The following is a 12,728-nucleotide window of genomic DNA, read 5'->3' as shown; positions in this document are numbered from 1 at the left end:
CGACAAGGAAGGTTTGGTGGGAACAATTGAAGGCGTCACCATACATAATTCATGGACATGTGGCATTATATAAGAACTTTGCTCTTCTTCCGGCTGCTTTCAAATTTTTCATAAGAGCAGTTTTAAAAAATAATTCCTAAACTATGGTGCAAAAATAATTCTAAATTTATTCTAGTTTTTGTCAACTGAGAAAAAAAAAAGAAAAAATCATATTTTCAAAAGATCATTTCTAAAATTTCTTTTAAAAAAATTTATAGATTAAAATCATAAGAGCTTGACACAAAAAAAAAAAAAAAAAAAAAAAAGAGAGAGAGAGAGAGACTAGAGGGAAAAAGGAAAAAAGTTATGCAAAAAAATTTATGGGAGAAATTATTTCGAGATGATTATATAAAAATAAAAATAAATAAATAAAAATAAAATCATTTTTTCAAAAAAATATTTTCAAAAATTAGTTTTTTTAATAAAATTAGTTAATTTTATTTACTAAATTCAATCTATAAAAATAATTATAATTATTAGAATATTTATCAACAATAATATTTATAAAAATATAAATTATGTTTAATATTAATATTAAAAAAATACTATTTTATATTAAGTTATATATTGATTTCAAAAATATTTTTGGTATTTATCTTTAAATTAATTCAATTAATTATAACTATAAATAGAAATTAATTTAGTTTTATATTGTTTTTTATTTATAAGATAAATAATATTATTTATTTACTTTTTGTTTCTTTCATTGTCAGGTTAAAAAAAAAACTATTATCAATTTAATGTGAAAATTAAGTTTATAAAAAAATAAAGTTATTATTAATTTTTTTTTTATTTATTAAATAATTATTTAGTTTTAAATTTAAAATTAATTTTATTAGATAAACTTTAAAATTAAAAATTTACTTCTTCCCTTAACTCGTCTTGTCTTTTTTTTTTTAGTATCATCTTTTCGAGGTCGATTTTAATTTATAAATTTTTTATAAAGAAATTTTAGAAATTATTTTTTAAAAATTACGTAACTTATACAAAAAATCCTGCACCTTTCTCTCTCCATCCAGCGAAGGTACTGATGCTCACGTATCTATTTCAAGACCAAAAGAGATGCCAAAGCCAAATGACTATGATAAAGACTAGACGTTGCATCATCAACCTTAATTAATATAATATTTAAAGGTAAAAGAGTGAAACAGGATTTTGAATAAGTCAAATAATAATAATAATATGAGTGATCAGTTCATGCTTAAGCTAATCTTACCAAGAAGATTAGAGGTATAAATTACTAGAAACAACTAATTTTTCTCATTCTTCCATTTACATAAAGTGGAATCCAAGAACGAGGTGTATATCCAAAATATATGAAAATAATAAAAACGTCTTCCTTCATGAATCGCACAATTCATAAATCTCAATTCTCATTTTAGGGTTTAATTGAAAAAAAAAAAGAATTAAAATTTTTGCAACTCTCTTTTCAAATTTCCAATCACTATTCTTATGTTTCCTAATTCATTTTCTATAATAACTCTTATGTAAAATACGAGAATTTTTAGACTTGTTTAAAAATATAATTACCTTTAAAAATTATTTTAAAATTTAAGTTATTAAAATATCTTCACAATCTCAAATTTTAAAAATTTTAGAACCAATTTGTGAGGATATAAGATAAGAATTTAGTTTTTATATAAGAGTGATTATATTTGATATAAAATTACTATTATTTTTCCTTAAATCAATTAAAAAAAAGATATATTAAGCACTTATTAGTTAGATTAGATTGTAGCAAAGATTTTTATTTTTTATTTTTTGTCTATAGGGATTTTTAAGTTGTAATATGATATTTTTTATTTTTGAGTTAACTTTCTTTTTTGATATATAGTTATTTATTTTTTGTTTTTCATATTGTGTTATGTGTAGTTTTAAAAGAAATGAAAATTACTTATCCTACATCGGTTCAAAACAAAAAATATTATATATATTTATTAAAACTTGGATTTCCTAAAAAAATGCAAACACAATCAATATGCAAGCATTGAGCCTTGCACATGATAAATGGATTTAGGGAAAATAGTGATGTCCCTTTCAAGGCTTCACTATTCATCTCCATAAAGCAATAGACATAGAGCTAACCAATAAAAATAGAGCATTCATCCATTCATCCATGGACAAAAAGCGATACTTCCACTATTCATCTTAGAGCATTCATCCATGGAGACAAAAAGAGCTAACCAATAAAAATAGAGCATTCATCCATTCATCCATGGACAAAAAGCGATACTTCCACTATTCATCTTAGAGCATTCATCCATGGAGACAAAGCGAGCGATACTTCCACTATTCATCGCTAAATCGTCATCGCTAGACTGCTATAAATATAACCATTCCACTATTCATCGCTAAATCGTCATCGCTAGACTGCTATAAATATAACCATTCCCTCTACAGACTTCAAAGACTGCATCTAGAGTCAGACTTCCCTGCTCTCTTCATGGCCAGACAACCACGGTATGCCATCTTCTCCCTGCTATTTTATATTTGCCCAATCATGCCACACACATGATTGCTACTCTCTTCCACACACATGATCTGCTCTCTTCCTCATCATTTTCTTGCATCAAAAGCCTCAACGGCTTTTCCCTCATGCCCTTTTTCCATTTTGTTCCTCGAGCCATCTCCATTTTGTTTTTAATGCTCTCTAACTTACCTGACCCATTTCTTGAATTCAATCACTCTTTTTAAATCATTTCTTTCAACTTTTATGTGTCACATGGTACCTCCGTTTGTGCCTTCATTTGATATATACCCATTTAAAAGTATATCTTAATCAATTAAAATTGTCTTTCATGTATGGTTTCAATGAAAATAATACCACTATTGACATTGCACTCTTTTCCCTCAATGCTTTTCTACTTATCGGTACTCAACTTTTCAAACTTAGTTTTAAATTAAATCTCAAAATAAAATTGAGTTATTCTTTCAATCATTTGCTTCTCAAATATATATGTTGGATGTTAGGTCTTTTATCCATTAAAACACAAAGCACTACTCTTCATATTTCTGATGTACTTTTAATATTCTAAAAATATAATTGTTTTACATGAAATTGTATAGTATTTTTTAAAATTAGATAAAAGGATTAATTTGATCATATTTACTTAATTTTTTGAATTGATGTTACTAATGCCTTATTTTTGTAAATTTAATTGAATTTCCTGTTTATGAGCTTTATCGATTTTCATCTTTTTCCTTATGAATCTATGTTCAAATGTCCTTACATGAGAATGTTCCTCCGTTTGCCAATATAGTTATGCGAATCTTTTTATTTGCAATATTTATATATTTCATAGTAGTTGTTTATGAAATCCTCAAATACGATGAAACCCTCAAAATTGAAGACAAAAGACATTTCCTTATGTTGGGTCATATTAGGTACCTGAGTGGAATTGTAGTTGCAACTTTGTTATTGTTGATCCTGATCCTATATTTTGAATGGCTACACCTTGTCATATGGATCAAGAATCAATACAAGACGAGAGATAGGGAAGAAGAGTAAAAGGGGCAGTTACCCTTGGTTTAGAGTTTGTCGAGTTGTTTTGGGCCTTTTGGCCCATTGGAGTAATAAATATTTTGTTCTTGTAGTTTTTAAAGTGGTGTCATCCTATACTCTCATTAAAAGTGTTGTCTTAATATTAGTAAGTTATTTTAACAAAAGGTGGTATCTTTGTTTTTTCTCTATACATTGGTAATTACTCTTCCCCTTGTCCATATTTAAAGATCAAATGCCCACAAGTTTATAACAGGTTTCATTGCAAACATGGTTTTATATGATCGAATTATGAAATTAATTAATAAAATATATTTTCTGCATACTGTTTAGATAGGCCTCCCAACTACCTCTCCATAATATCGTCTAAACGTAGGAAGTATAAACCAATGGCAGCTGCTAATCTTTCCCATTCAAACACAAAATAGAACCCAGGAAAAGGTATATTTAGAAGTTGCATTTTATGTGTTCCCAAACAACAGAAAGTCCCATATATAGTATTTCACTTTCTACTTTTCTTCCTCACATTTTCTCAAAATTCAAATTTCTATCTATCAAAAACTTTTAAACTGTGGAACCTTATAGATGATGATAAATGGATTTAGGGAAAATTTAGGGAAGGACCTTGAGTCATTTAACTATGACACAACACTGGATTCGGATAATTATTTCCACCATCACATACTCACTCCACAAATATAAGTATTAATTAATTAAATTTAGCATTGTATTTGTGCCTTCATTATTGAGAAGGCTTTGTGTATTTTCTTGGTTTATTATGAATTTCATTAATAACTTGGTAATTAAACACTCGTTTCATTAAATGTGATCATGAATCAAAGTAATTTCATTTTCTTGGCATCACAGAGCAAGATCAAGTTTCCCCATTGCATTTGAAGCTTATGTACTCTTCCTTTCAACGTTGGGAGTCCTCATCCAAGTGAAATTTCAAGCCAACAGTGTTTCCCCATTTGAAGATGCCTTAATATCTTCTTTTGTTGTTGTTATTTCCATATATGTTGGAACAATTATTGTTGGCAAGAAGTTTAAGTTTATTGAGCCCATTCAACTCCTCTCTGGCGCACTTGCCCCAATCTTATTGTTGTTGATTTTAGTTCCAATATTTGGATTATTGCTGCTTTTTTTATGGGTCTTCCTTGCAGTAAAGATGGCATGGGACTACTTACACCAACTTTGTCTCCATTTTCTTTACCAAATAAGTCGTCTGGCACCCTACTTATCTGCTATGTTCATGACTCGTAATCCCATATTTGTAGAGGGATTACAAAGGCTTCCAGTTTAGACTCCATTTCTCCCAGGTATGATGCTCAAAACACTTCAACCACTTCGGTTTTAAATTTTTTCATATTTGTTTGGCACTTTTAGTCTTGCAATGCAGATTTTCAAGTTGTATGAATAAGATAGAATTGAACTCATATTTATTGATATTCAAGAATGTGTAATTCGCATAAATGTTTTAGTTAGAATATATACATCACCCTATATGATATATACAACAAAAATTTAGTCCTTAACAAGTGTATGTTGGGTTTAGATTGATAATACCATTACCAGTATGAATATGAATTATTTATTCATGTTAACCATGTACTCACTTCCATTATCTATCCAATTTTTCTATGTACATGTATGCTACTTGAATAAACCATTTAATCACTTTGATATGTTCAGGACTCAAAACAACACCAGCATTAGAGGCACAGTGGACAAGAGGAGCATTTACCCCTATAGGCCATTACCAAAGGAAGATTATGTACTATCTTATAGAAATGATGTGCTTCTATATTTAAAGGGTTACCCTAAATGTTCTCTATACATAAGATCAAATTCCGATATGTTTCGTTGCAAATATGGTTTTATATAATAAAATCATGATTGAACTAATAAAACATATTTTTTACGTATTGTTTAGCAAGCAAGGCCTCCCAACTACCTCTCCGTAATATCCCCTGAACATGGGAAGTATAAACTAATAGCAGCTGCTAATCTTTCCCGTTCTTACACAAAACAGAACACAGGAAAAGGTATATTTAAAAGTTGCATTTTCTGTTCCCAAACAATAGAAAATCCCATATATGGCATTTTAGTATCCACTTTTCTTCCCCGTATTTTCTCATAAACAAAATATGTTAACCTCTCATCCCAAGATCCAACCAAAATTGAAAAACGCTTGCAACAATCCTAGTAAAAGAGACACTTTCTTACAACAATTAACTGAAACAAATAAAAACCAACCTCCAGAAAACACCTGCTTAATGGAATACTTGCAGAGACACTTAAGTTCCTCCAGACTCCAAGAGACACTCGTCAACAGCGTTGAGGAAATCTTGTGTAATACACATTTTAATTTCTACTGGTTTAGCGTATTTAAATCCATTAAAAGAAAACCGAAGATCAGTAACTAAGACAGATTTGCACATCAACATTAACCCCTATAAGCTCACAACATTCCATTGGAACAACAACACAACAAATGTGTCTCCAAATTAACAACTAAGCTGCAGAAATTTTGGAGCCACTAAAAAGCACATCATCAGCCTAAAAACTCCTGATAAACCATTGCAATATTCCAAATAAATTTATTTTCGCTTTCTTTCCTAAACTTTGAAGACAACCAAACAAAGATCCCCAATTTCTTCAGCAATCAAAACCAAAAAACTCAATATACTGTTGCCCAATTTCGAAAACCCTACAAAAAATGAAATTGACTGACCAGAGATTATGGGAGATCGCCGCCGGCGAGATCTGGAGAGAAAGATCGAGATTGGCACTAGGACAGGGTGTTGACCACACTCTTGAGTCTTTTAGTTCGGCTTCTCTCGGGTCCCCGTCCCTCAGCTTCAAAATGAGGCCAACCAGGCCACCTTTATTATTGTATTATTATTTTCTTTGCCACGAGTCCACGACATGGGGATATTTTCTCAATCCGAATCTTTTAAAGTATTACTAATATTTATTAAAGTAGGTAAGAACTTTATTTTACATATGTCTCATTACAAAATCTGTCAAATTATTTCTGCCTTGCAATCCTTTTTCAAAATGCTGAAAATATCTCACAGACGCGTAAACTTGTAGGACACGTTTCTTATCCATTTCTATCACCATTTTTTAAACTTTCAAAGCCTCCAAGAAGTTCTCAAATTGTAGGTGAGTGTACAGTTGTCAAAAGTGTGGGGAGTGGAGGTAGTTCCTTTGCTATTAAGTATTAATGTCTCTATTTATTGTTACATGCTAAAAAAACTCACTTACTATTTTATTTAATTTAAAAATAATAATTTTCAAATATCTCAAAATATCAAATTTTGTTATAATTAGTAGAAAATTAAATATTTAGATAATAATTTGGATAGCAACTCTTATGTAAAATATAAGAATTTTTTTTTACTTATTTGTATTTTATTATTGAGATTAATTCATTAATTTTTATTTAATTTATGAAAGAGTTTCAAATCCTATTTTTTTTATTTTTCAAAATTAATTGAAATAGTTAATTACAATGGAATTTTTTTTCTAGTGTGAATTATGTTTTGAAGTTCTAATTAAAAATTTTCATTGGAATTGGTTGATAGTTTGTTTTGGTTTTATTATAGAATAAGAAGCTGAATTTTAAAATTTTATAATAAATTCATTTCTAATCTAAATTTTATCATTTTAAGGAGTAACCTAAAGAAATTTATAGAATTTAAATTTCATGAAAATTTTATGCATTGTACAATGAAAATAGTGAGTGAATGGTAAAATTTGATTTTGGTCATAAAAGTAAAATCTATTTCAGTCATATTAGTTTTTTAGGATGACAATTTTACTAATTTATAGTAAACTTATTTTTCATTTTAGTTGTACAAAACTTAGGTAATTTTAACTTATTTTTAATTGTATAAAAAATAAGTTCGTCAACGAGTGGAAACGCATGAGCTGAAATGAGGGGTCCACATATACAAATATTTACATAAATTCTTTTGTATGTTCTAATACAAAAAAATCCTATGTTTTTTTGTTCAAAATCCTTTTTTTTTTAGATTCATGAAATCAAATAAATGAGAAATGAATCAATAATTGATAAAAGACTTATTACCAACATTGATTAGACCTTACATGTGAGACTACAACGGTGTTTGTTTTTTTGGCTAAATAAAAAAAATCATAATATTTGATTTTTTCTGTTTAGTTAAAAATGACTAATTGACATCAATCAATATAATTAAACTAAATTTATTGATAACAAGTTTACTTTAATTATATTAATTAATATTAATATGGTACTTTTAGTTAAATAAAAAAAATTAAATATTTTGAATTTTTTGTTCACCACCTACCTCTGCCTAAAGTTTTTTTGGAGGGCATGTGGTTTGAATCATTTGATATTTGAGCGAAGTTCATCCTAACATTTCCTGTACTCCTCGTAGACGGAGCATTAATAATTGAGTAGGAGTACTTGGTGTAGGATGAATGGAACTCCAATATCTTATATGGACAGATTACCATTATTGGTTAGGTCTTATACTTAATAATACTTTTATCCGATTAACTTAAGCTTTTAGAAGTGTATGTGATCTTACATCACCTACATTCCAAATTATTTTTTCAATTACCCATTTCTACAAATATTTTATTTAAAAAGTGTTAAAAACATCAAAAGTTCTTGTTTCACCACTAAAAGTCTATTTAACGTGTCTATAAACCATTTCTTTTATTTATTTATTGGATGGGTTGGTTCATACCATTTTACATCTTACACTAAATTCAACATTCAACATATCTCTTATCCTTAAACTTAAATAATTTTTTGTCACTCTCTAAATCATTTTATTTATTAAATGTATTGTATAGTTTTGTCTTTAATAAAACTTACATTTTTTATTTATAAATTGAATAAATTCACTTTATTATTAATAATTAATAACCGTATAAAAAAACATGAGATATGATTCCAAGTGCAACTTAATCAAGTTGATGCAAGCCATACTAACCTTCACTCAACTCCACAATTAATTGTTCTAATCATATTTTAACATTTTTTTTAGATTTTTATATATAATTTTTTTTATATAAGCTAAATTTGTGTTTGATAGAAATCCTCACATGCAAATGTAACACATTTGGATGCTCTTTGATGCATTTGGATAAAATAATTTTGAAGATTCATTAACTTCCTCCACAATACTTATCTCTCCTATTTTTTTTTTTAATTTAAAATATTAAGGTTATATTTAGTTTTCAAAAAATTTAAAGGAAAATGTAAAGAAAAGAAATTAAGGAGGAAAAGTAGAAAGAAAAAAAAAAGGAAAATAAAAAATAGATTTAAAATCAATATATTATTTTTATTTATTATTTCAAATTCATTTCACTTATTTAAGTACATTATAAAGATTAAACAATATGAAAATGTACAAGTTTTTAATTAATTTTAATTATAATTGATTTTTTTTATATTTTTATAAGATAATTAAATATGAAAAAAAATCATTTTTTTAGTATTTTTTTATTTTCTTTGTATTTTTCTAGAATTAAATATAACCTAAGACTATTGCCAAAAAGTATTAAGAAAAGAAAAAAAACGTTGAGAAAAATAAAATTTTAATTATTTAATTTTTTATATCGAACAATTAAAGTCAATGAAATGAGTTTGAAATAATATATAAAAAGTAATTTATTAATTATATATGTATATATATATATATATATATATATATATATATATATTTTTTATTTTCCTCGTATTTTTCCTTAATTTTTTTATGAACTAAACATAATTTAAGAGTGCATTTGATTTGAAAGAATAGGAATGAAAATACAATTAGGATGAAGATAAGTCATAATATCATGTAGTGAATACAAATTTGTTTCTGTTTTAAGTTTTAAATTCAATATCCGGAAAATAGCAGCAATGTTAACCACTTGCTTTTTAGGCAGTGATTAATGACTTGCCATCTGTTTTTTTGAGCTGTAGCTGGCCGTCTCTAGTTAAGCTTGGGTGCAGTCCTGCTTCACTCTTTTTGAGGTCCCATATCTTGTGATAAGGAATAGAACTTAGAGCTATGAGCTATCGAGATGAGGACCCCATTGTACCTGCAACTTTTTTCTAAAATTGTTTTTATTGATCAATCTGAATTTGTTGCTTTAAGAAGTCGAGATTTTGTACCTTCCGCGATTTAAAATCAGAAAGCAGAGACTCGTATGCTGCTAGATATTGTCTGGTTTAATAAAGTTTATTAACATTATCATCATTTTCCATTTTAAAATTAAACCTAGTAAAAAATCCTATTGGCGTTACATAGAAGTTACTAGGAAAGAAAATATTTAAATAATTGGAGATAATCTTTATGTTTTTCGCACTTTTATTATATTTTTAAAGTTTTTAAAATTTTTTATTGCTTTTAATTTTAAGATTTTTATTTTTATTTCAAATGACAATAAAATAACTTATTAAGTCACAATTAATGGAATATTTGAAAAAAAAAACTTATCAAATTAAATAAATAAAATTGAAAGGACTACTCATTCCCTTCTCACATTTTTTATACTCTCAAATTTTATATGTTTGTCTTATTTTAATTTTTTTTTCAAAAAATACTTTCAATATTTCAAAAAAATTAATAATATAATTTTCAGTTTTTTTTAATAATAAATACTTATTTTAATTTATATATAAATGATTTTTTTTCACAAGATCTTAGTGTTATAAATTTATATCATAAAATAAAATAAATAGCAACTTTTCTTTCACAAAATTTTTATTTTTAAAAAAATTTAAATATTTTACAACTTTTATAAAATAATTTCTTAAATGATATAATTGGCTGTTGTAAAAATAACTTAAATGTGACGTGCGTGTGATTATTTCTTTTTTAAAATACATGGTAACCGGTTGGTAACTCGTAGAATTGGTTCTTTCAATTTTTCATTCAGTGAACTTTATACGTGTACTTTTCTTATTGGTTAAAATATGGACCAATAAACGCACACTTTCTAAGAGAGCAAGAACCAGAGGCAAGTCTCTCTCTACTCGCTGCCTGCTACTCGCTACAAGGGGACCGATAAACCCACACTTCCTAAGAAAGTAAGAACCAGAGGCGAATACTCACCAGTAGAGATGGAACCCACTATGGAGCCGCAGAATCCCAGGTAAGGTTTTACAACATAATGTGTTCAATTTCTAGTCCATGTGTGCATATGTGCCTTTGATGACGCTTCTTTTCAAAGCTGGATTTGAAAATTTTTTATTTGGGGAAGAACATAATACTGTTCAAGTTTCTACTCTATATATGTATATAACTACGTCTCTTATAAAAAGCTAATTTTCAGATTAGAGTCTAGTTTTTCTGGTGTTGTTGAAGAAGAAGAAGAAGAAGAGAAGCATTTTCTTTCACATTTTCTTCTCTTAAGGTAATTGATGTTAGCTTCCGTGAGTGTTTATATATATCTTGATTAAAATCAGCTGTTAATTTTTCTTGAGTGGGTAGAATAATTTGTTCGATGATCTTGTGTGTCATTCTGTTTCTCGTTATTGAGAACAAGGAGAAAAATGCCGGCCCCTATTCGGGTATATCCCCGACATAAAAAGATTTCGGGATTTTTCGGCTTGTGGCTCGTATTTTTGGAATTTATCGGGATTTACATGTTTTTCGGATTTTTTTTTCCTGAATTTTTCGGCCTGTGTGGTTCTCTCAGGTGCAAGAGTGTAATGCCGTCAAATATTATATATATATATATATATATAAATTCATTAATTTTAATTATTTTATTTTTCAAATTTTATTAAACAAGCCATTATAATGTAATATATATAAATTATTGAAATATAATTTAATAAAAATTAAATGCGTAATGTAGGCTAATATTGAGTATATATTTAAAAAATTTATAATTTTTATTAATATACTAAATATTATTATAAAATATAACAAATTATATCATATATATATATATATATATATATATATATATATATTATTAATTCTTCTATATTTTTAGAGTTGTTCCAATTTTTTTTATTAATTTTTGTTTATTGATATTTTTTATATCCATAAAAACAAACCCATATTTCTTGCAGTTTTTTCCGAGCCTTGATTTCTAGCTTCCAAGCTCAAAATGATTATTATGACAAAAGCATTTGTTTAACATTAATAACTTGTCAATTTAACACTCATATAATTAAATGTGATTATAAATCAAAGTAACTTCATTTTCTTGGCATCACAGCAACCAAGAGCAAGGATAACTTCCTCAATTACAGTTCAAGCCTATGTATTTTTATGGGTCTTCCTCGCAACAAGGGTGACATGAGACAACTTGTGGCAACAATATCACCATCTTCTTTACCAAGCAAGCGGTCAAGTTTCCAATTTATTTGGCATACTCATGACTGGTGAGTCCACATCTGTAGAGGAGCCTCGTTTCTCCAATTTGATAACCAGATTGTGAGTGTTTAGTTAGACCGACAATTTCGGACCAAATTTCTAATTGTCTAATTTTCTAATCCTTTCACATATTATTTGGCTAATAGAGATCAATTTGTTAAACTTGTCAAGAAACGAAGATTTGTGGTTCAAGTTTGAGTTGGATGAAATTGAATCAATAATTTTATTTAAATATTATTTTACTTAAAAGTTTTTTAAAGAGTTAGGAATGTTTGGAAAGTTTTTTTTTTACTAAGTATTCAAAATGCCCTATTCCAATATCAATCCAGCTTTAAGCCGAATCGATCTCACTCACTTTTTTTGATGAAGTCTCATCTATTGGATCAAAGGCACCTTCATTTAAAAACCTAAAATTTGTTTCTTGTTCAAGAGATGAGAGACAACAACAACCATCCCCTTTGGTTCTCTTCTTCTTTCCTATTTTGGGGTGTTTGGTTGCCAAGAAAATCCAACTTTCCCATTGTTTTATAAATTGTTTTCAATGGATTTTCTTAAGGAAAAAATGGGTTGATTCTTTATTCATTCATCTCTTAATTTTTAGTCTATTTGGGTTTGGGTAAAAAAAAAAAAACTTATTTTCTTCTTGTGTGGATTCAAGAAGAGGTTGAGATCGAACTTGGTGTGGACTCCAAGTGTGCTTTGGAAGAAGAAGGTAAAAAGCATTTGTTAATGCTATCTTGTAGTTATTGGCAACAAGTTAAGGAGATTATTGTTGAATGAAAGAAAAATGAGTTGAAATAGATGTGATT

General features: G+C 27.6%; 1 long non-coding RNA gene across 1 annotated transcript; it reads left to right on the top strand.

The window, feature by feature from the left end:
• The first annotated feature begins 10,527 nt into the window (after window positions 1-10,527).
• Window positions 10,528-12,104, top strand: LOC132255208 (uncharacterized). Its single transcript, XR_009467863.1, has 3 exons — window positions 10,528-10,684; window positions 10,865-10,945; window positions 11,762-12,104. It is a non-coding gene; the product is annotated as an uncharacterized LOC132255208 (long non-coding RNA).
• The last annotated feature ends 624 nt before the right edge of the window (window positions 12,105-12,728 follow it).

Source organism: Vitis vinifera, chromosome 15, assembly GCF_030704535.1.
Source record: "Vitis vinifera cultivar Pinot Noir 40024 chromosome 15, ASM3070453v1".
Classification (NCBI taxonomy): Eukaryota; Viridiplantae; Streptophyta; class Magnoliopsida; order Vitales; family Vitaceae; genus Vitis; species Vitis vinifera.
Note: the sequence above shows the minus strand (reverse complement) of the source record. Positions and strands in the feature narration are given on the sequence as shown.